The sequence below is a fragment of the Cetorhinus maximus genome, chromosome 14, assembly GCF_964194155.1.
Source record: "Cetorhinus maximus chromosome 14, sCetMax3.hap1.1, whole genome shotgun sequence".
In the NCBI taxonomy this organism is placed as follows: Eukaryota; Metazoa; Chordata; class Chondrichthyes; order Lamniformes; family Cetorhinidae; genus Cetorhinus; species Cetorhinus maximus.
The window spans coordinates 61329576-61353878 of NC_135892.1; positions in this window are offsets into that span (position 1 = coordinate 61329576).

Genomic DNA, 24303 nt, shown 5'->3' on the forward strand with positions numbered 1-24303 from the left:
TTCCTCTGATGAGGAGGACATCAATGGGGATGAGGGTGAGGAGTTCAAGGTGCTGACAACGATGGGGATGAGGTTCTCGCACTGGCTAGACGAGGCAGGTGCACTTGAGAGGCCTCATAGCTGCCAGATTTGTGGAGGATGATGACCACATGTGGTGAGGTAAACCCATAGATCTTCACATCCCAGTTGTGAATGTTTGACTCCAGTCAGGCTTATGGCAGCGCCAATACCCTCTGTGAGAATGCACCTTTCATGAAGATGCAGTGGAAGCCCTAATAGTCGCTCGATCGCAGGAGGAAGATGACAACATGCAGTGAGGACACTCCATAGACCTTCACATAGCCTCTGAGAATGTCTGACTCCTGTCTGGCCGAGGGCAACTCGCTTGCGCTCCATGATCAGGGCCATCTCAGAGACGCGGCCGTGAAACTTTAGACACATATGATGCTGTGTCCACCTTCAGCACCTCAGCCCTTCAGGAGCTGGTGCACAGTATCACTGGTGGCAGATGCTGATGTGATGGGGGCCAGACCCACCTTAAAGGTGCTGAGAGCACACAGAGAGAATGAGGGAACTCTGTGGCGCCTGCCCACCATATTCTGGCAGCAATGACCAGCACCACCGAGGTGCAGGCATCAGTAATGTTTCCAGGGAGTTTGAGGCTGGACCCACTGTAGTCTGAAGGCCACATAGAGCACAGGGAAGAGGCCCTGGACTGAGACACCTGCCTTTATCTTGTGCAGAAAGGTTTCACATCTGAGTGACAAGAACACTGCTCATCAGAACAAGGAACCACGGGCAGGGTGACATTCTTAGGATTTTATTAACAATAGTGAGCATTATGTACAAGTGATCAACACCCGTGGCCAGGCTGTGCAATTACTTTTACCTAACTTTCCTAACCCTCCCACTATGTCTTGGTGCTCCCCGGACATCTGCAGCAGAGGCGGAGGCAGCCTGCTGCCTGTGAAGCTCTGGCGGGCCCAGACTTGGGGGGCCCCGGCCTGCTTTCGGGGCCCTGCTGTGTGGCAATGGCACCCACCTCAGCCTGTGAATCTGGATCTGCGGAGGTCTCAGGAAGAGGGGATTCAGATGGGCTGGTCACTCCCAGTGTCAACTGGGTGGATGGCCCCAGAGTATGCACCTGCTGGTCCTCCTTCCTATGGGTGCCTGAGGCCCCTGGCTGACTCCGTGAGTGGAAGAGGTAGCTGGGGTGAGATTGAGCTGCCCAGCACCCCACTCACGTACACACTGTTGGAGGCCAACTATGGCATCAGGGATGGAGTTAAGCCCATTCAGCAGTGGAGGAGTGATGTCCTGGACCAAGGTCTCCATGACGGCCGCCAGTGTTGACCTCAGTGAATTGCAATGTCGATGCTATCACCTCAGCCTGAAGACGGATGGAATCCTCCATTGTGCCTTGCAATCTGAGGAGTGCAGCGGACATCCCTTCCTGTTGTTCCCGAGCTTGCCTTTGCAGCTCCAGCAACTGTGACATGACCGAGTCCAGAGTCTCGTCATCTGACTCGGACTCAGCAATGTTCTGGCCTCCAGCACCCCTCAAAGTGCCAGGAAGCTGGGAAGTCCCTGCTGTGGATCAGAAAGTGTGATGTGTTCACCAGATTGTGATCGCGAGGCTACTCTAAAGCTAGGTCCCACCGAGGTGTATGTCTCTGTACTGGTGGAGGGTGTGGGTGACCGCTATGACAGGACTTCAGGGAGGGTGCTTTCAGATTCCTCTGCAGAGGTTTCTTCTGAGCTTGATTGGAGGCCTTGGGTCATGGACTCAGTCGGCTGTTTGGCAGATGTGCCTGCGAAAGCAAGGAGAGATAATTAGTGCATGGCAGTGGCCTGTGAAACAGGACACATCACTCACAGCATGGTTGTCTGATGGATGTTGCACTGCTGGATCCTCGCTTGGTAGAGCAGCGCTGACCTCACTGTCAGCACAGGACCGGTCCCGGTCATCGCCGGCCAGCTGGATGGCTCTGTTTTTGAATCCTGTCAGCACTTTGATTTCCAGCATCCCTCCACCTGTCTGTGACCTTTCCCTCCTGTTGTGAGCCAGCTTGTCCTGCATGGATAGAGGGGAGAGTGTATTAGGACTCCTGCCAGTCCAGGTGATAAGTATGCCTGGCCTGTGTGGGTGGTGACTGTTCCCATGGATGGGATGAGGACAATGACGGTATGTGGGATAGAGCGAATGGTGATGTCCCTTGCACTGGCAGTGAGTGAGGGCCCAGTGGACGTGTGATGGGTTTGTAAGTGTGTGAGTTGGGAGTGATGAAAAGAGTGACTTACCCTAGCGGAATGGAGGAGATCATTCATCCTTTTGTGGCACTGGGTGGCTGTCCTCCTCTGCAGTGCGTTCGCGCTGACCACCGCTGCCACTGCCTTCCAAGCTGGGTTGGTGACATTGCTACCCATCCTGCGGCCAGAGCGGGGGTAGAGCACATCACGTCAGGCCTCCACAGCATCCAGTCGCTCGAGGGACCCGTTGTTGAAGCGAGGGGCTGCGGTCTTTTTTCCTTTGCTGGCCATGTCTCCCGGACAGCGGTGGTGAGCTGGTGGCGATGAGCGTTTTGCTGGCGGTTGCCTTTTAAAGATGGCGGCTGGTGTGATGCAACAGCGGGGTGATGGCAAGCAGGCGAATGAGAGCCCTCCCAACATGGAAATGGCGTGTTTCGCGGGAGTGAATATATAATGAGGCCGGCTTGGGAAGATACGGCGTGAAAACCCGCCATTTTCATCGGCGAGTAGGACTCCATTTTACCCGCCCATTACCGCACTTAGTGTAATTCTGGGAAAATTCCGCCCATAGAAGGAAAATAATAGGCTCTTCATACACCCTGCCACAGAAATAATCTTTTTCCAGAAATAAATGGTGTATATGGAAGACCAGGGATCTTCCCTGTGGCAATTTGTTGGTGGAAATATTCCCTGTAAAATTTCATTGTTGTGGCATGGCCAATTTTTTTTAACACACCAGTATCTTTTTTTTGTGTGGCCACACTCAAGTGATATTTCACCCAGAATAATGCCTGTGGGGTACCTTCCAGGTTGCTGTGTGGCCATTCACATGGACAGCTTAGTGGGGACATTGGTTGGTGGTGCAGTTGTCCTGCAATTTTCCTTGTGCTGTTTGCACTTAATTCTATTTTCAGTAAATATTACTCACTAGAGCAAATACTCAACAACCACAATCAATGAAAATTCTCACTCGAAGCTGTAACTACTGGCTTGTTAAGTTTCTCCAACACAAGTCAGCACATATCAAGGACCCCATTAAAATGCAATTGCGCCTAGATCTTAAAAAAACAGAATTAGAAAGGAAGAAAGGTTAGGATTAAGGAAGAGTTGTACTTAGGATTTTCTCTCATTTCCTGTGGCTTTAAACCTTAATATCTCCATGACACCATAGCTAAGATGTTAAAGCCACAAAAGGAAGTCATGCCCACCAACTGCAACTCACTTCTATGATGGAAGGAAGGTCATTGATGAAGCAGCTGAAGATGATTGGGCCGAGGACACTACCCTGAGGAACTCCTGCAGTGGTGTCCCGGGACTGAGATGATAAGGAACATACGGACATACAAAATAGGAGCAGAAGTAGGTCACTCATCTCCTCGAGCCCGCTCCGCCATTCAGTAAGATCATGGCTGATCTGTTTATATTTCTAATTCCACATTACCATCTACCCCGATAACCTTTGATTTCCTTACCTAACAAGAATCGATCTACCTCCGCCTTAAAGATATTCAATGACCGCGCCTCCACCGCCTTTTGAGGCAGAGAGTTCCAAAGTTGCACAACCCTCTGGGAAAAAAAAATTCTTCTCATCTTTGTCCTAAAAGGGCGACCCCTAATTTTAAAACAGTACCTCCTAGTTCTGGACTCACCCAGAAGAGGAAATATTATTTCCCCATCCACCTTGTCAAGGCTGTTCAGGATCTTATATACTGCAATCAAGTCACCTCTCACTCTTCTAAATTCCAGTCAAAACAAGCCCAGTCTGTCCAACCTATTCTCATAAGACAAGCCGCTCATTCCAGGTAACAATCTAGTAAACCTCCTCTGAACCAGCCCAAACGCATTTACATGATTCCTTATATAAGGATATCAAACTGCACATAGTATTCGAGATGTGGTCTCACCAATGCTCTGTATAACTGAAGCATACATCCTTACTTTTATGTTCAACTCATCTCGTAATAAAGGATAGCATTCCATTAGCCCTCTTGATTGCATGCTGTGCCTGCAAACTAACTTTTTATGACTCATGCACTAGAATACCTAGATCTCTTTGGACCTTGGAATTCTGCAACCATTCTCCATTTAAGTAATACTCTGCTTTTTTATTCTTCCTGCCAAAGTGAACAACTTCACATTTTCCCACAATATACCCCATCTGACAGATGTTTTACACTCAACCTATCTATATCCATCTGCAGCTTCCTTATGTCTTCTTCACAGCATCATTTCCTACCTATCTTTGTGGCATTTGCAAATTTAGCTACCATGCCTCCGCTCCCCTCATCTAAGTCATTGACATAAATTGTAAAAAGTTGAGGCTCCAGCATAGATCCCTCTGGGACTTCACTCGTTACATCCTGCCAATCAGAAAATAGCTCACCTATACATACTCTCTATTTTCTGCCAGCCAGCCAACCTTCTATCCATGCTAATACATTATCACCAACACCAAGAGCTTTTATTTTCTGCAGTAACCTTTGATGTGGCGCCTTATAAAATGCCCTCTGGAAATCCAAGTACAGAATGTCCACAGGCTCCCCATTGTCCATGGCACAAGTTACTCCTTCAAAGAATTCTAATAAATTCATTAAACGTGATTTTCCTTTCACAAAACCATGCAGACTCTTCCCTATTGCTTGAGCTCTTCTAAGTGCCAGCTATAACCTCCTTAATGATTGATTCTAATAACTTACCGGCAACAGACATCAAGCTAACTGACCTATAGTTTTCTGTTTACTGCCCCCCTCCCTTTTTGATTAGAGGAGTTATATTTGCTACTTTCCAGTCTAATGGAACCTTTCCAGAATCTAGCAAATTTTGGAAAATTAGCACCAACATATCTACTACCTTATTAACCACCTCTTTTAAGATTGTAGGATGAAGTCCATCAGGACACAAAGATTTGTCAACCTGCAGCTCCAACAGTTTGCTCAGTAAGGCTACCCGAGTGATTAAAATTTCACCAAGTTCCCCTGTCCCTTCCCACTCCTGACTTACAGCTATGACTGGAATGTTTTTTGTATCCTCTATAGTGAAGACCGAAACAAAATATTTGTTCATTTCATCCACTGTTTCATTATTATCTACTATTATCTCCCCATTCTCACTCTCCAGAAGACCAACGCTCATTTTATCTACTGTCTTCCCTTTTCAATACCCGAAGAAGCTCTTGCCATCTGTTTTTGCATTTCTAGCGAGTTTCCTCTCATAATTTCTTTCCCGATTAAGCTTTTAGACATTCTCTGCCATTGTTTGTATTCTGATCAGTCAACTGACCTACCACTCATCTTTGTGCAGTTATATGCTTTTTCCTTAAGTTTGATGCTTTCCCTACCTTCTTTCATTAACCACGGATGGTGGGTCATCCCCTTAGAGTTGTTATGTATAGTAGGAATATACTTAGTCTGAATACTCTGAAATATTCCCTTAATTGTCTGCGACTGCTCATCTATTGCTCTATCCTCTAGCCTAGTATCCCAGCTTACTTCAGTTAGCTCAGCCCTCATGCCAACGTGGTTGCCCTTATTTAAGTTTAAAATACTAGTCTTAGACCCACTCTCCTCTCTTTCAAGCTGGGTGTAAAATTCAACCATATTGTGGTCACTGCTACCTATGGGTACCTTTATTCTGAAGTCATTAATTAATCCTGTTACATTACACAATACCAAGTCTAATATAACCTGCTCTCTGGTTGGTTCTAGAATATACTGTTCTAAGAAACCATCTCAAAAACATTCCATGAACTCCTCATCCAGGCTACTACTGCCAATCTGATTTTTCAAGTTTATATGCAGATTAAGCTCACCCATGATTATTGCCGCCCCTTTATCACAAGCACCCAATATTTATTTTTGTATACTTTGTCCTACATTGTGGTTACTGTTAGGGGGCCTGTGGACCACTCCCACTAATGGCTTATTTCCACTACTATCCCTCATCTCCACCCAAACCAATTCTACATCCTGATCCCCTGAACCAAAGTCATCGCTAACTTTTGCACCAATGCCATCTTTGATTAACATTAGACTCTCCATTAGTCCCTCCACCTTTACCTAGCTTCCTATTCTTCTAGAATATTGTATACTCCTCAATATTCAGGACCGATCCCTGTCACCCTGCAGCCAGGTCTTCATGATGGCTATCAGATTATATTTATTTACTTCAATGTGCGCTATCAATTCATTTACTTTGGTTATGAAAGCTGTGCACATTCGGACACAGAGCCTTTAGTTTTACATTTCTGTTATCTTTGTAACATCTAATCTTGACTGTTCATGCATTCTTAGTTTTTTTCTCTCTTTCCCTTCCTGCCATTCTCTGACCCTCATTTCCCACATTACTATTTTCTCTGCTGCTTTGACTCTACCCCATGATTTGCAACCCCTACCCAAGTTTGACCCCTCGCCTTCTCCCCACCTTTGTTTAGTTTAAAGACCTCTCTACTTCCTTAGTTATGCAGCTCACTAGAACACTGATCCCAGCACAGTTCAGGTGTACACTGCCCCAACAGTACAGCCCCCACTTTCCCCAGTACTGATGCCAGTGCCCCACGAACTGGAACCCACACTCCTTCCACACCAGTCTTTGAGCCACACATTTGTCTCTCTAATCTTATTTGCTCTATGCTAATTTGCATGTGGCTCAGGTAATAATCCAGATAATGCCTTTGTGGTTCTGCTTCTTAGCTTGGTCCCTAGCTCCTCATACTGACTATGCCGAACCTCTTTCCTAGTTCTACCTATATTGTTGATACCTACATGGAACACGACAACTGGAACCTTCCCCTACCACTGCAAGTTCCTCCACAGCCCTGAGCAGATGCCTCGAACCCTGGCACCAGGCAGACAACACAGCCATCTGGACTCTCACTCTTTGCTGCAGAGAACAGTGTCAATCCCCCTCACTGTACTGTCCTCTGCTACCACTACATTCCTATTTTCTCCCCCTGCTTGAACAACTTCCTGTACCATGGTGCCATGGTCAGACTGCAGATCCATCTTGCAAATCTCGCCTTCATCCACAAGTTTTGAGCACCTCAAACGTTTTGACAATTCCAAAGTCTGACTCCTGTCTGCTTGGTCCTTTTACTTGCTTCACTCGTGCTCACATCCTCTTGTCGCTTACTGCTGACCAAAACAGATGACCCTATTCTAAGAGGGGTGCCCATCTCTGGAACAAAGCATCCAGGTATTTCTCTCCCTCTTTTACATTGCACAGTGGCTGCAGTTCGGCTTCCAGATATACTTCCATAAACTTTCTGAAGACGTGCTTGTTCTGGATCGTCTTGGCACCCAAAAATCCCACATTCCACAGTTGCAATGTAACACCTAGCTTGTATGTTATTTAGTTGATTTAATTACTATCTTACTTAACCTCCAACAATCACAACTATTTTCCTTTATGCTAGGTATGACTCCATCCATGGAGAGTTATCCACCTGATCCCCAATGACTTCAATTTTGCTAGGGCTCCTCAATGCCACACCTATTCAAACGCTGCCTTGATGTCAAGGGCAGTCACTGTCAACCTCACATCTGGAGTTCAGCTCTTTTGTCAAAGGTTGGAACAAGGTTCAAATGCTGTCAGGAGCTGAGTGGCCCTGGCAGAATATATTAGAAATAGGACATACAATTATAAGAAGTAATAGCTCATAAATATTTGTGGAATAATGGAGAGCTGGGTTAATATTTTGATGTGATGTTATTTGTTCACTGGTTGCCACTTGGTCAGAGTTCATTCCAAGCCAGTTTAGGAAAAGCTGGCTTGATGTAACAATGGGTATTGTACAATAAATGTAATTAGAGTGCAGAGAGCTTTTGGGGGGAATCGTCCCAGATTTGCACTAAGTGCGGTAGCGGGTAGGCAAAACAACATTTTATGTGCCAGCCGCGATGGCGGGTTTTCACGCCGTATCACCCTGAACCCACCTCATTATTTACGCACTCCCGGGAAACATGCCGTTTGCATGGCAGGCGGGTTCTTATTCGCCCGCCCACCATCACCTCACTGCTTCATCACGCCAGGCACCATATTTAAAGTTCAGCCACATGCACACGTCTGAGTGCTTCCAGCCCACGACTGCTGCAAAGAGGACATGGCCCTGAAAGGCAAAAAGACTGCAGATTCCGGTTCAACGATGCATCACCGGAATGCCTTTTGGATGCCGTGGAGCCCCAGCAGGATGTCCTCAACCCCCACTCTGGCTGCAGGGTGGGCAGCAAACTCACTAATCTGGCTTGGGAGACGGTGGCAGCGGTGGTCAGTGCCAAAGCTCTTCGAAAGAGGGCAGCAACCCAGTGCCGCAAGAGGATGAATGATCTCCTTCATTCCATCAGGGTAGGTCACTCTTCTCATCACCCTCAACTCACACACTCATAAACCCATCACACATCCAGAGGGCCCTCACTCGCTTCCGGTTCAAGGGACATCACCATTCACTCTCTCAGACTCATCACCATTGTCCTCATCCCGTCCATGGGACCACTCACCACCCACATGGACCAGGCATACATATCAGCCACCCTGGCAGATGCCATGCTTATGCTTCCTCCGTCTCTATTCATGCAGGACAAGCTGGCACACAACAACAGGGAGACATTGTGGACCGACGGAGGGATGTGTGAGATCAAGGTCCTCACGGGCTTTGAAAACAGAGCCACCCAGTTGGCCGGTGATGATCTGGACCGTTCCTGTGCTGACGATGAGGTCGGCGGTGCTCTACCAAGTGAGGGTTCAGCAGGGCAACATACATCAGACAACCATGCTGTGAGTGATGTGTCCTGTTTCACAGGCCACTGCCATGCACTAATTATCTCTCCTTGCTTTCGCAGGCACATCTGGGAAACAGCCGACAGAGTCCATGACCCAAGGCCTCCAATCAAACCCTGAAGAAACCTCGGAAGAGGAATCTGGAGGCACCCTCCTTGAAGTTCTGTCACAGCGCCCACCCATACCCTCCACCAGAGACACACACCTTGGTAGGACCTAGCTTTAGAGTAGCCTCGGGATCACAATCTGGTGAGCACATCACACTATCTGATCCACAGCAGGCAGCGGCAGGGATATCCCAGGTCCCTGGCACTCGGAGAACTGCTGGAGGCCAGAAATTTGCTGAGTCTGAGCCAGATGATAAGCCTCTGGACTCAGTCATGTCACAGTTGCTGGAGCTGCAAAGGCAAACCTGAGATCATCAGGAAGGGATGTCCGCTGCACTCCTCAGATTGCAAGGCACAATGGAGGAGTCTGTCCGGCTTCAAGCTGAGGTGTTAGCACTGGCATACCAGCGCACAGAGGTCAACATTGTTAGGATGGTGGCCGCCATGGAGACCTTGGTCCAAGATGTCGCTCCTGCACTGCTGCGTGGGCTTAACTCCATTGCTAATGCCATTCTTGGACTCCAACAATATGTACGCGAGAGGGGTGCTGGGAACCTCGATCTCACTCCAGCTACCCCTTCTCCTCAAGGAGTCAGCCAGGGGCCCTCGGGCACCCATAGGGAGGAGGATCAGCAGGTGCACATTCCAGGGCCATCCACCCAGGTAATTCCAGGAGTGTCCAGCCCATCTGCATCTCCTCTTCCTGCAACCACAGCAGCTCCAGCTCCACAGGCCAAGGAGGCTGCCATTGTCAGACAGTAGGACCCCCAAAGCAGGCCGGGGCCCTCCAAGTCTCAGCTCTCCAGAAGACGGCCAACAATGTCATCACAGACAGGGTGTCACAATCAGCAGGCTGCCTTCGCCTCTGCTGTGGATATCCGGGAAGCACCAAGACGTAGCAGCAGGGTTTGGAAAGTTAAGAAAAATTAGTTGCACAGCCTGGGCAGGTGTGAATCACTTGTATGTAATGTTCACTACTATCAATGAGCTCCCAAGAATGTCTCCCTACCTATGGCTCCTTGTTCTCATGAGCAGTGTTCTTGACACTTAGATGTAAAACCTTTCTGCACAAGATAAAGGCAGGTGTCTCAGACCAGGACCTCTTCCCTGTGCTTTGTGTAGCCTTTAGAACAAAGTGATGTTCCGGCCTCACATTCTCTGGACACATTACTGATGCTTGCACCTCGGCGGTGCTGGTCATTGGTGCTAGAATGTAGTGGGCAGGCACCACAGAGTTCTCTCATTCTCTCTGTGGGCTCTCAGCACCTTTATGGACGGACTGGCCCCCATCTCTTCAGCATCTGTGACCAGTGATGCTGTGTTCCTGAAAGGTTCAGGTGCTGAAGGCGGACAAAGGATCGGATGCTTCTAAGGTTTCTTGGCTGCACCTCTATGATATGACCCCAATCACAGAGTGCAAGTGAACTGCCCTCGGCCAGACCTGCAGCCTCTGTGGACCCTGGAAGACTCCAGGGATCTGTGATCGACTGAGGATGATGCATCGTGCACACTCCCTGGAAACAGTGCACAGATCTGATGCGTTTCTGGTGGTCGCACACCAGCTGCACATCCAGCGAATGGAATCCCTCGCGGTTAATATAGTTCACCGTATGTTGCGACGCAGATCTGAGCACCACGAGTGCAGTCGATCGCACCCTGAACCTGTGGGATACCCGAGATCTGGGCAAATCCAATCGATCATGCATCCTGGATGTCCTGGTCCCGGTTCAAATGCACAAAGCTGTGTGTCCTTGCAAAGATGGCATCCTTGATCTCATGGATGCATTTGTGGGTAGAGGCTTGTGATCTCCCACATAGGTCACCTGTGCAGCCCTGAAAAGAACCACTGGCATAGAAATTGAGCGCTGAGGTCACTTTCACGGCCACTGGCAGTTGATGCCCTCCATGTTCCCATGGCGCCAAATCCTGCAGTAAGTGGCAGATGTGACCAACCAGTTCCCTAGACATGCGCAGGCTTCAGCGACACTGGTTCTTGGTCATCTGCGGAATAACAGGCAGCATCTATAGACCTTAGGTGTCACTAGGCACCGACCACCGACAGCTCACTGTGGCTCTTGGGTGGCATGTGCTGCAGCCCCAGCTGCTCCTTCTTCCTGAGGTTGCTGCTCCTGCCTCTGTGCAGCCAGGAACCTGAGTCGCTCTCTCCTCCATTGTCTTCACTCTCTGTAGGCCATCAGGCAAACAGTTCACCAGGCTCCATGATCCTGATGTACTCCTCCTGCAGGATGAGAGACATGTGGGTTAGCTTGGGTATACTAAGAACCTCTCCTGGTTAAGCCTAAAGGCTCCTTAACACATTCTGAAGAGTCCTGACCACCACTTGGATGACCAGAGATTAGTGCACTGAAACCCCACCACCTCTGCCCCACTCCACCCGATTGGCAGCAGGTTCGCCCACTGGACTCCATGCTGTGCTCTCAGGCACAGGCATCCTCCTAACCTGCACTGCAAAGCTGCGCTGTTAGCTTGAACCATGGGGGAGACTAGTTCAAACTGGGATGCCGGCATTGCAAGGGGCTGTGAGCAGCTTCAGCAGTGACTGCTCCGTGGCCATCTTTAGCGAGGAGATTGTACAACATGTGTAGTCATCCACCTGTCCTGCAGTCCACTAAAATGCTCGTGGCTTTGCAGTCTGTGCCGGGGGGTGGGGTGAAGGGTGAAAAGCTCTTGAGCACTTGGTGGCATTTTGGTGCTCTGCATTGCTTGAGTGGGCAGATAAACTAGGAACCCGATCCAATCGTATCAATGTGGCTGCACCTGAACTGTCTCAGCTGCAGAGGAATGGTCACTTCATACAGGTTTCCCTAATGCATGGCCACTTCCTTCACCTACCCTACTCCCCACCCCGAATGCTCGTGCGCTATATTCAACAGCAGGGTTGCCCTTGCCCCCCAACCTCCCTCCCAAGTCACCTCAATGTCTGGGCTGCCCTAAGCCCCGACCACCCCCAACACCCCTCAAGCTTGAAGTCCAACAGGCAACCCTGGCAATTGCTGCACAATGTTACTGTTTACTCCCCTCTGAGTTCCCCTCAAAGTGCAGGCCACCAAGTGCACGCCTTTTATGTGCGGTTGTAAAATACATCTGCGTGCTTTCCCACCGACGTGGATGGACGATCCGGAGGTGGAGCGATTCCAGCAGGCTGCTCTAATAATCATATGTTGATACATTACAATGAGATTCCTGACGTCCGATGGCGGAAAACGCAGCCCGCCATTGGCGGGCTGAGTGGACAATCGCAAACTGGTTTCATGCTGTTGTGAAATTGATTCCACCGTATTGTCTACTCACGCCACTGAGCATGCCCAGTAGCAGCAGGCAGGGAAAATTCCGCCCTTTGTGATTTATAATGTCACTGGTTGAAAGGAAATGCCAAAAAGACTTAACAGTTTTTTTTTTCGTTTTTATTTGTATAACTGTCAATAATGCTATTCTGCTGACCCTACATAAAGTTACAACTGCAAATTTTCAAAATTCATAATACAAAAGTAAAGCCATAAAATAATTGACTAATTCAGAGCTAATTGGTTCCTTTCAAGCTTTATTCACGAATAGATCAGCAGCATTGCCACTTAATTTCTGAAAATTAGCTACATAAAATATTATACAATGATTTCTTCCCTTGAAAGGAGGAGTTAAATGACTTTTGATCACTTTAGGTCAAATACACTGGTGCATAACATGACAAAGTGTATTTAAATCTAAATATTGTTATCTATTAAGTAGACCAGCCATACCAATCCTTCTTGATCTTGGAGACAGTGGGGTACTTTAATTAACTTGCAATGAAATATGTCCTTGGGATGTATCAAGGGGAGGGGGCCATGTTTCACACGATGCTAAACCATTACAACCTCTGCTGCTCACTTATCATTTCTGTACAGCAAGATATTTGAACTGGACAGCTCAGAGGCCCAATCTTGTCAAGAAACATATTAACCGTTACAATGTTATGAAATACTCATAGATGTCCTATGGCATTGCTTATGATAAGTCAGGACACGCCAGCAGCAATTCTTTTCCCAAAAGAGGCAATGATAGCAGCCAGATAATGTTTGTCTCCCTCTCTCTTTCTTCTCCTCTTTTCCATAGGGTCTCTTTCACCCCCTTTTAATAAGGTCTCTACCTCTTTACCTCCCACATTGCGCCATATGTTGTTGATTCTGAAAAATGTCAAAGTGGCTCAGCTCTCTATGCTGACATATACTCCTTTGTTGCACTTTATCACTCGGCCTCACATTTCTGCACAAATTGTTGCTGCTGTTGACAATGACTTTTAAAGGTTTCAACTGCTGCAGTTAAGCTCACTTCTACCAATTCCTGTTGCTTCACAAACAACTTTAACTATTATTGTTGCCCCTCAAGATTAGCTCTTTGCCTTTCATCATGTGCCGTTGGGCCGCAGATAGGCATTTTCTCTCGCGGCAGACTCAATAATAATTCTCTCTAGCTCTTTCACCATTTAGGAGGAGTTTACCTTGCTGGACGCGATCATAAATTTTCCTGATTACTGGTACTGCCATGCAAATGTGGTGACAATTGCAGGCTTTATCTCCATAACGCAGCTAATAGTGAATTTGAATTTGACCTTTTCGATCAGCTCTCTGTCCTTCATCAGATAACGTACCAAACCCCAAGTTGCGCTTTTCTCAACATATTTAAGTCGTGCCTGGTGGTGATGTACATTGAGCAGCATTCTGCACAGCCAACACTAGTAGAAATATACATAATAGAGCTGAATTTCAACTGTTCTCCAGGAAACCCTCCATCAACCTAGAACAGCTCAGAAAGGAGGAAGCTGCGTAAATCCCTGCAGGTAGCACTTTCTTTTAAGCATTCAGCCTCCATTCATGGAGGACCAAAAGAGGCAGAAAATGGGGACTCGAGAATGCAACCCGTGGGTATTTCAGGCCCCAATGTGTACAATGTGGTCACTTGAAATTTCGATATATATTCACAATCACATTTTAGTAAATCTACATTTAAAATGGTGTTAAACATTAAACAGGAGATAACGAACACATTCAGAAAGTTGGTCTAGAAATTCAAGGTTGTGCTGAATGGTGGTTTATGTGGCATTTTAAAGTTGGAACCTGCTTCCATAGAACTTTTTTAGAATGCAATTGGGTAAAGTATTTTTTGGTAAATTTTGCTTGTATAGAAAGTGAAAATGAGGAGGAAACTGTTGGTGAATAAAGAAACCACAATGATAGTGAAAAATTGGCCAATTTGTTGGAGTAAAACACTTCAGCAATGGCTTGGTAGCCACAGAAATATTATACCCGACATTAATATCTGTACAAATATTGCACAGTGGAAACAGATTCTGCCGAAGCTATACTTGTCGATTACTTCGCAAGAGGCTAACCTAACCTCTGCATATATTTAACTTATGTTTAAACGTCTTCCAGAAACAGTGAATGGTAATAAATCAAGCCACACTGGATATTCTGAACATAATTAATCACAGCCTGAAATCAACCAAAAAACATGGCAATTTAGGATTTATTTGGAACAGTGTTCCTTACTAAAAGTACAGTATAACAAATACTGTTAACCCAGAAGTTCCTGTTGACAAACTCAACCTCCTACATTGTTAAAATATCAGTTTGCACACTGCAGGATCACAGTAATGCTAAACAGTAAAGAATGTCTGCCCTTTTGTCATTTGTCATTTAATCTCTTCTGCCTTCCACCCTTTCACAAATCATCCTTTGTTCTTTCCTCCCCCTCCCTCCACCCACTTTCCCTGTCTCTGTGCTTGCTTAAACTGTCACATGTCAAACATTTTCCAATTTTGAAGAAAGGTCATTAAGGTGAAACGTTAATTTTATTTCTCTCTCTCCAGTTCCTGCCAAACTTGCTGACTGTGTCCAACATTTTCTGTTTTTATTTCAGATTTCCAGCATCTGCAGTATTTTGTTTTAATAAAGAATGACTGTACCTGATTAGCAAATCTTCCTGAGATCTTACGTGATAGGATACAACTACAGTCCCTAAAGTGGTGTAGGGTACATTTTATGAAGTCGCTTTCCCAGCTCAGAATTTCACGCATCTATTGCGAATTCAGGTGTGGAGCTAAGTGGAGGTTAGATGGTACTGCTAGGTTTGCCATCCCTCCACTTGCTAACCAGCCATCCAGCCAACTGACGGCTGTTTTTTGATGCAGAATGACACCAACAGCATGGGTTCAATTCCCATATGGGCTGAGGTCATCCATGAAGGCCCTGCCTTCTCAACCTCATCTGAAGTGTGGTACCCTCAGGTTAAGCTCACCACCAGTCGTCTCTCTCTATTGAGAAAGCAGTCTATGGTCCTCTCTGGGGCTATGGAAATTTTCACTTCAATTCCACTCAATGAACAAAACTCTGCCCTGAGAGCACAAATGTGTAAAACTATCCCCTCGATGTGAACTTCTGCAAGGCAAAATTTGGTGAAACATATTTAGCAGCAGTTGGGCTGATTGTATCTATGTACAAAATAAATTATAAACAAATTAAAACTGTAAGTAATTTAAAGGGAAAGCTTATTTTCAAATTATATAATGTGAAGATTATTGCAGAGATGCTTATTGAACAACTTGCATTTCTTAATGGAGAAAAAGACCCCGTAATACTTGTATGAAATTCCTTTATCCATTACCTTAGTTAATTATCTTAAGTGCCTCTGTAGTATTAGGGCGTTCAGTGTTGAAAGGATTAATGTGTGGGACTGAAGAAACACATGATGATGTAAGGGAGAGACACATGACTAAACAGTCAAGAAGAAGAAAGCTCATGGCTTAAACTGAGTAACACCTATAGCCTTATATATCTGTAAATAGTTATGTGCATCCAATTGTGTTATTGTTTAGACATAGCTATGTCTCTGCAATTGTTCCTTAGTTAGTCAAACTAACATACAACAGCCTCTTTTAAAATAAACGACTAAAGAAATTCATATGAATGCTTTGGTGACATCACTGCACAACATTAAACAAAGAGCATGGGATGATTTTCAACTGCCGGCCACCTGTTCTTCATTTGAAAAATGGAAATCTGGCAGTTTTGAATTGGAGGTGAGGAACCTGGAGCCAGGCCAACATGATTCTAAATAGGAAGCAAGCACACCCTATTTCAGACGTGAGGCTTATTCGAAGTTGAATGGGGGGGAGGGGTCTATGCCATAGCCGGACCTTACTGCGATTTCAACCACTGACTAGTACCAGTTGGTGATGGCCTAACCAGAAGGAATCACTTGTGGCCCCTCAGGTAAAGGTCCAGGATTTTACAGTGGAGAGGGGAGGATCTTTGTATGGCAAGAAGGAGCAAAAGTGTCCATCTTGGCTCCACAAAACCACAGCCCTCTGCTGGTTATGCTGTATTCCTTCCTGGATCTGCTCCTTTGTCCCCTCCCCAGGCCTGACCTGCTGGCCTGCTCAGCATAAGAGTTGGCTGATATCCCGCCGTCCCAAAATTGGCAAGCAATTGTGTGGTGCCTGTTTAATGCAAGCAGCTCCTTTAATTGAGGTCAGAACCTGAAAATAGCTTAAGTTGGCTTTGGGTCATCCCAGGCCTAAGGTAATTTTGCACCGCCTACCCTTTATGTCCGTGCCACCACACCACTCCTCCCCAGCCCCACAATACATTTTCTAAAAACTTACAGACAACTGTCAAATTTTTGGTCTGTTCATTCTGTGAATTGCTCTGTTTAATCAGTGTGCCTTTATGAAATAATATAAGGAACTAATGATGAAAATTTACTGTACCCAACAGTGCAAAAGGACTGAATTAGCATAACTAGATACAGTCACTAAATGAGTGCATCAACGAACTTGTCATATCAACAGTGTATGTTAATTGAGCTCCTTCACATTGTCAGGTACAGAAAACTCTCCAAACCAATTCCGCACTGTGTTTAAATAAAAATATTCACAATGTTAACAGATAAAGATAGAATGAATTGTGTTTTTTTTCAAGGATGTGTTGATAATGAGATTCTCTCCTTAAATTGTACTTACAATTTCCTATAAAACATCTGAAAACTAGAATTAAAATTCAAAGCAATGCTCTCCCTAGTTTTCTTTCACTCTTAAAAGCACTGCTAAGTTCAAAACACAAGTATAACATTAAATATGCAGTCTGGACATCGATAATCTGAATTTAAATAAGCAACCAGTTGCAGTAGTGATAGGTACAGTACATAGTCAAAGAATTAATTCTGCTACGGCCTTGAATCTCCTCAGACTTTCTATCGCCACACCTGCGTTGCAATACTGGAAAGGTGGCAGAAATCCCATGTACATGCCCTCTTGATTTACGCCATGTAAGAAAATTCACTTCTCCCTTGTAAGATATTTCTAATTGCTCCAATTATAGCTAAGATTGTGGACACCAAAGTCCATGAACGGAACCATTTGCTGGTTTGACAAGTTACACAGGTAACTTAGCTATCAGTTCTACAGTCTAAAGTTGTCAGGTGCCGTTTTGGCAGAAGCAAATTAATTGTTGAATGTAAATGAATTTCTAAAAAGTGAATGGATTTCTGGAACAGCAAGAGTCCAGGCAGAAAGGAGCATTGCAGCCTCCCTTCATCTTCCTATACTTCCTGTTGCACTTCCCTCTCCTCTTCCTCCTCCACTTCCTCCTCTTCCCTTCCTCAGGGTCCTGCTCCCCAACTTCCCACCTAGTAGGTTGTGGCAAGGGCTGTTTCCTCATAATGACCAGGCTGTGCAGCTTGCAGCTTACAACCCAAGTCTTGATACATCCAGGGAATTTCAGTCAGTGGAAGTGTTGTTTGAGGATGCAGATGGTCTGTTCTGTAATGTTCCTAGTGGCAACATGGCTCTCATTGAGGGTCTGCTATTATGCACATGTGCATGCGGTCCTGACCAGAGTCATGAGCCATATCATGATGGGATAACCCTAGGCATCCAGTGGCCAGCTTTTGACTTGTCATTCTCGTTCAAATACCAGTGGATTAAAGGGCTGCTGCAAAATAAAAAAATTGTGATTCCTGCTATGATAACAGGCATTCTGTGGTTGCACTGCATCTGCATATTGAGTAAGCAGAATCCCTTTCTGCTAATGCATATGGCCAAGTTCAGATGAGGGGCATGCAGGACCATGTGTGTGCTGTCAGAGGCAGCCTACACCATTGGGAAGCCTGCAATTCATGCAAAACCTCGTGCTTACTCCTTTTGCTTGTCTTTGGCAAGAGGGAATTAGATGTACATGTTTCTTTGTGCATAGACAGCATCAGCAACCTGTCTATATATTGTAGCAGTGCACTGCAAAATGTGAATTGTTGCTTAAATACTCAACAGTAGCCTGAAAGGAATCATAGTCATGGTGAGTTACAGTCATACTGACAGCCACAAGTCCTTTTCCCCCTTGGAGGTTGCAGGAGTGACTTCAGCAGTTGGCAGATTTCAATCATTTGGGAACTGAAAACATCTCATGTTGATCCTTGCTGAAGTTGAGGTAAGAGAATTGCTCCTTGAAGACCCTCAGCAGATGTGGCCTCCGGCTGAGAGTCCTTCTCCCCCTCCTCCTCCTCCTTCTTCTGGCAGCTTATCCTGTCCTGTGTGGCTCTCTTCATTTTCCCAGCCATTGTCAATTTCCAGAGGAAGCCCTACTTGGTCTCTTATGACTGGAAGTAATCTCTTTCAGCACAATATTTCATAGGACAAAGAAGTACTGCAAGACCATCCAGATCGCTCCCTATAGAATATTCAAACTTTATCCATGTATAGAAAACCTCCATAATGCATATAATTGCATCATCTGCCAGAAAAAATAATCCAGCAACTAAGCTGGTAAATAGCGCCTTAAGTGCCATTTACGCCATGGTCTGTAGTGGGATGTTAAAGAGGGCATTGCAAAATGTAGCAGTGGTTTCAAATCACCATTGTACACTGATTCACATCATCAGTTCACTGTTCTGCCTGTGCCAGCAGTTATTGGATACGCATGTGCAAACCCCTTTACTAACAAGGTGTCCTGCGCAAAAGTGTATACCTACATCTCCAACCCCATTTTTGAGGCTAAGGTGACCGTGTAGTTTCTGAAAAATGGTAACCACAAAGCCAAATTTTAATTCCTATAGGTGAAAGCACATTTTCTCTGTGCCAATAAATGTGTTTTAAAGGTGGAATTATGTTTTCTTGGCTGAGAACACAGACAGCTATTATAATATGAGAATACTACGCCCCAGAAGAAAAATTGTTTGATTGACAGCTCAGGGTCTCTGATTTCTGTAGTCAGTTACACAATGTTTTTTGCCGTAAGTTGTGGTTTCAAGGGCTTGTGGTTTTTGCAACTTCAAAGGGCCTGGATGATTGATACTTTTATTAGCTTGTAGTCCAGAATTTTTGCTCAATCATAGGAGAAAGTTATCAATGGATTACATTTTTTCAAACCTTTTTTTTCACACATTCCACTTTACACTGTGGTGTTCATTGGTTCTAGAAAGTGTACAGTGGGTCAATGTGCAAGGAAGTGCTTTGGTATAGGGGGCATGAGCAGCTTGAGGGGCGGGTGGAAGTGCAAAGATTGGTATAGGGTCCATGAGGAGCCTGAGCGGTGGCTGGAAGGGCAGAGATTGGCATAGGAGAAATGAGGGGACATAGGGGGTAGGTGGGTGTCATGAGGTGGCATGGATGGAGTATGTGGAGCGTTTGGAGTGTGAACAGGTTGTGAGGGGTGAGGGCTGGAGGGCTTTTTTCCATTGGGGCAAGGTCCCACAGCACCGAAGCAGCCCTTTTAAACAGCCTACCTCCGCACCCGGCAGTCTCTGAGGCTAACCCCGCATTTCTTCCTGGGTAGGCTGGCCTGCAGCCAGCCCTCAGCAATGAAGATCCTGCCTTTGTGGACAGTTTCTCTCAAGGCGGGCAGGCCAAGCTGGGAACTTTCCCAACTCCCCCCACCCACCCTGGGGATGGAAATCCAGGCCAATGTTCTCTGTCTCAAATCTTTTCAGTCCTTGCTCTACTTTCTCTCTTAGTGCATAAGGTACTGGACAAGCCCTGCAACACACTGGCCTTACATTCCTCTGAACCCCTACGTTGGCCTTATATCTTTGAATTGGTTTGCCGGTTTCACAAGAGGGGACTCTGTTCACGTTGTCTTGTGCTGTGAATTTCACTTCTACATGAAAAAGCTTGTTCCAGTTTAATTTAAGTGCTGTTAACCAGTTTCTTCATAACAAGACTGGCTTTTCACCCTGGTTTTACAATGATGGGCAAGTTTATAAATTGCACCTTGTATGTGACTGACACCCAACACACTTCACATTGTGGGGATTTTCTCTCCTCCATAACTTCTTTGCAAATTCTATGCATGATTTTGCCGGCTGATGCTGACTCAATATTTCATGGTATTGCGACCCAAAAATCACACTAACTGATGCCCCCGTGTCAACTTCTACGTTTACTGGATCTCCAAACAATGCTACTTGGACTACAATGACCTGCAAATTTTCACTGGATATGCCCATACTTAGGATTGTATGGGTCTGAACTGACCCCTCATTGACCTGGTGCTGTTTGACAACTGCATGCAGTGACTCCCATTTCCTCCAGCCAGCGTTTTCTCCATTTACATTTTTTGAGATGACTTAGCAAGATAACCCTTCTGCTTACAGCTGTAATGCTCTGGCTTCAGAAGTTCTGTGCTCAGTATTGACATGAGCACCAATAACAGGACTTTATAGTACCTCTGCTATTACTAACTTCTGTTGTTTAGGACCTTCTGCTTACTCACTTGCGGCTTATTTACTTCAGCAGACAACTGGCAGTTGTTAACTCTGACTTCTCTCGAATCATGTTCCGCTGTGTCCATGGACAATACTGTTTTTTCAAGCTATGTTGAATGTTAACTTTGGCAATGTCAGCAACTTACTGCAAATGCGTTCACTTCTTTTTAAACCACACACAAATCTGCCCTGCAATGCTCTCTCTTGAAATTCTCCAAAATGCCAAGGGATGGGCAGCTTTTTCAAAAGTCTGCAATGTCCTTACTGGGCTTCTGATCCCTTGTTCCAAACTGATAACTTTGTACAATCTCCAATGGCTTGGGATTGTAGTGCTGCTCAAGTTTACACAAAATGTAAGACAGCAGCATGACTTTAGGTGTAGCAGGGCGAACAAACTCCTGAGGTTTCATACATTTCTGGGCCTGCTTCAGTCAGGAATATTGCTCTTTTCCCTTCCCTCGCTGCCTGATTAACATCCGGATAATCAGGAACATGGAGGATATTATTAGCAGTGAAAAACATCTCTAGCCATAACATATATGCACCAAAAGACTCCTGGTCACAACTATATTCTTCCAGTTGATGCAGCCATCTTCAAAGGTAAGTCCACCAATGTGTAGAAACAGCCCTTCACTAAGACTGGATTTTTAAAACTATTTCTCAGCAAAAAAAAAACCCTCATAGCTCCTCTACTGGTTTGCTGGAAGCTTCTCCAACCAAATTTGCTCAGGTACATCACAATCCCAACCTCATCACTAGACTGTGATATTTTTGCAGGACAGAAAAGAAACCGTGTGTAGCACACAGAAAGTCAAATACCAACTGAAATTAATTAATTCCAGTTTAACTATATATACATACATATACAAAAGGCCACAATAGGACGCTATTACACTATTACAGAATCATGCAACAGCGGGCTTTGTGCAGTTGTGTCTGACGTCAGCAGCTTTCTTTGTTGAATTTTGCAGCACAAGGGAGGGGAGCAAGAGAATGGCAGCTTGCAAGGAGTTTTAGACTGGCAAGGGCAAGTCAGGGTCAATGATGAGGGGGCGGTGGGGTATGGGGTGTGGGGAGTGTGGAGTGGGTCGGCACATGGAGGAGAGGATGTGACAATCGAGAGCTTTTTGCCAGTCAACAACAGAGGCTACAACATCAGCAACAGGCAGTATTAGAGGGGTACTCTGGTCAGGATGCAACCATCCAGGGAAGTCATTGTAGAAGGCAGGCATTGGTACATCACTGTGTCCTCAGGACAAGAACTAATTAGCTGAAGTTGTCAGAGAGGCAATTCCAAAAATGTGGTAACCTGGGGTGCAATACAGCTTTAAGAGAATGTGAGCAAATTGGCCATGTGACTGTATGACCCAATAGCTGCATAGCATGGGTTGCAATGTTCATTTTAGTCTAGCGTAGGGTCTGGTTGGATCAGTACACGTCATGTTAGTGCTCTGTTGTTTGTGTGAATAAATAGCATGTGCTTCATTTCATATTGGCCTCTGCGTCTGCAGTATATTGTAATTGACTCACCCGCCAACAGATAAGCATGCAACCGGTTCGCAAGCAAAGCGACCCCACAGTAGAACATAACAAGAGATGATTGAAGCTGTCCTGGGAAGTGGTCACTGAAATATGTAGGATTGTGCAGCAAGCCTTGCAGGCACGTGGATTTGGCAGGAATCCCATGCCAGTGGCCCTCAAGGTGACTGCAGGACTCAATTCTTTCACCCACTGGTGATTTTCAGGGTTCCAGGGATGGCATATGTGGCGTTTCACAGGGTGCCACACACAGGTGTATAAAGGAAGTGACCAATGCCCTCTCCCATCTTATGAATGAATTCATCAATTATTCCACAAATGAGGTCCACAAGGGCATTGGCTTCATGGCCATCTCTCATTTCCCTAGAGTGCAAGAGGTTATTGATTGTTCTCATGTGACCATTAGAGCTCCCTGGGACCAACCAGTGGCATTTGTGAATCGCAAGGACTTTTAATCTTTGAACAAGCAACTGGTCTGTGACCACAGGCAAACAATCATGTAAATCTGTACTTGTTTTCCAAGGAGCTCTCAGAACTCATGCATTTTGCATAACTCGCAGCTCCCAGAGGCTTTTGAGGCCCTAGCTCAGGTTGACAGCAGGATCCACCAATGAAAACCACCCAACCTCATGATCGCGTGTGACTCCCATGCACACCACTGGTATTTTAAATTTTAATTAGGATTGCGTGGGAGCCAGCAGAAGTGCAGCCCACTTCCTGGTCCACCATCAGGAATGTGTTAAAAAGTATTATTGATGGCTATTCAGCATTGATGTTACAGCAGAGAAAGGAATGAGAAAGCAACCTGAAAAAATATCAAAACTAGCATCTGGGGTAGAGGCAAAACATTGACAAACTGGAAAAATGACACTCAGAGTGAAGAAACTCAAAGCTATTCTGATTGGACAAGTGTCCCATATCCCTCAAACATATCCATCCGAAAATATGTATCACCCATGATACAAAGGTTACCACTTGTGTTGCAATGAAACAACGCATCTACATATCAGATTGCAGCAGCACAAAGGGCTGTGTTATGATGCAACAGATGATGTGTGTCAGACGGATCAAATCCATGAGGGAAACTTGATCATGCAGTCACAATGGTTTTGCAATTTGTATTTATTTCAAGATGCGTGTCCTGCATTCAGTAGTATAAGTCCACCAAGACTTTAGAGATTTTTTTAGAAAACTAAATTATACCTTTATTAGCAAAATAAAAGGTTTCAAGCAGATATACAGGTCTACAAATTAATACCATAATAACTCCTAAAACCCCTAATTAATCTGGCTTCTAGTTACATGCCCATTAAGGCAACAGGAACAAAATAGACTTAAGCAAATCCAGGCAAGTCAACACAATACCCTGGACAGTAGAATTCAAAGTAACTTTTCCCAACTTCAGTTTCTGTAGACAGCAGGCTTAATGCACAAATACTGGAGGCTTTTCACACTTCTGGAAGATCTTACAAGGCCTCCCCTGACACATAGCCTCTTCTCTTTTATACATGTTTCTCCCTTTTAATGTAAATCCCATTGTTGCCATATGTCTTTTGAACTTTACCTTTCCCAAAATATAAATCTTTTCATGGTGCTAACATTATCAGTAACCTTTGGGAAAAATAAACACACTGCTTAGCCTAGATTCTCTGGCTAGGTGTAACATCCTACCATCTTCTTGAAATGCAAAGTGCCCTGATTTATCTAAGAATGCAAATTCTCCTCAGCTCACATTCTAAAACTTCAGCCCTGTTTATGAATTTAGCATTTAAAACCTAGCTTCTTTTGATGAGTCAAAGCCTCCATGCCAGATGTCTCCAATTCAATTAAATCCCCTCCCACACACACACACAGAAACTATTCAAACCCCACTATTAACCTA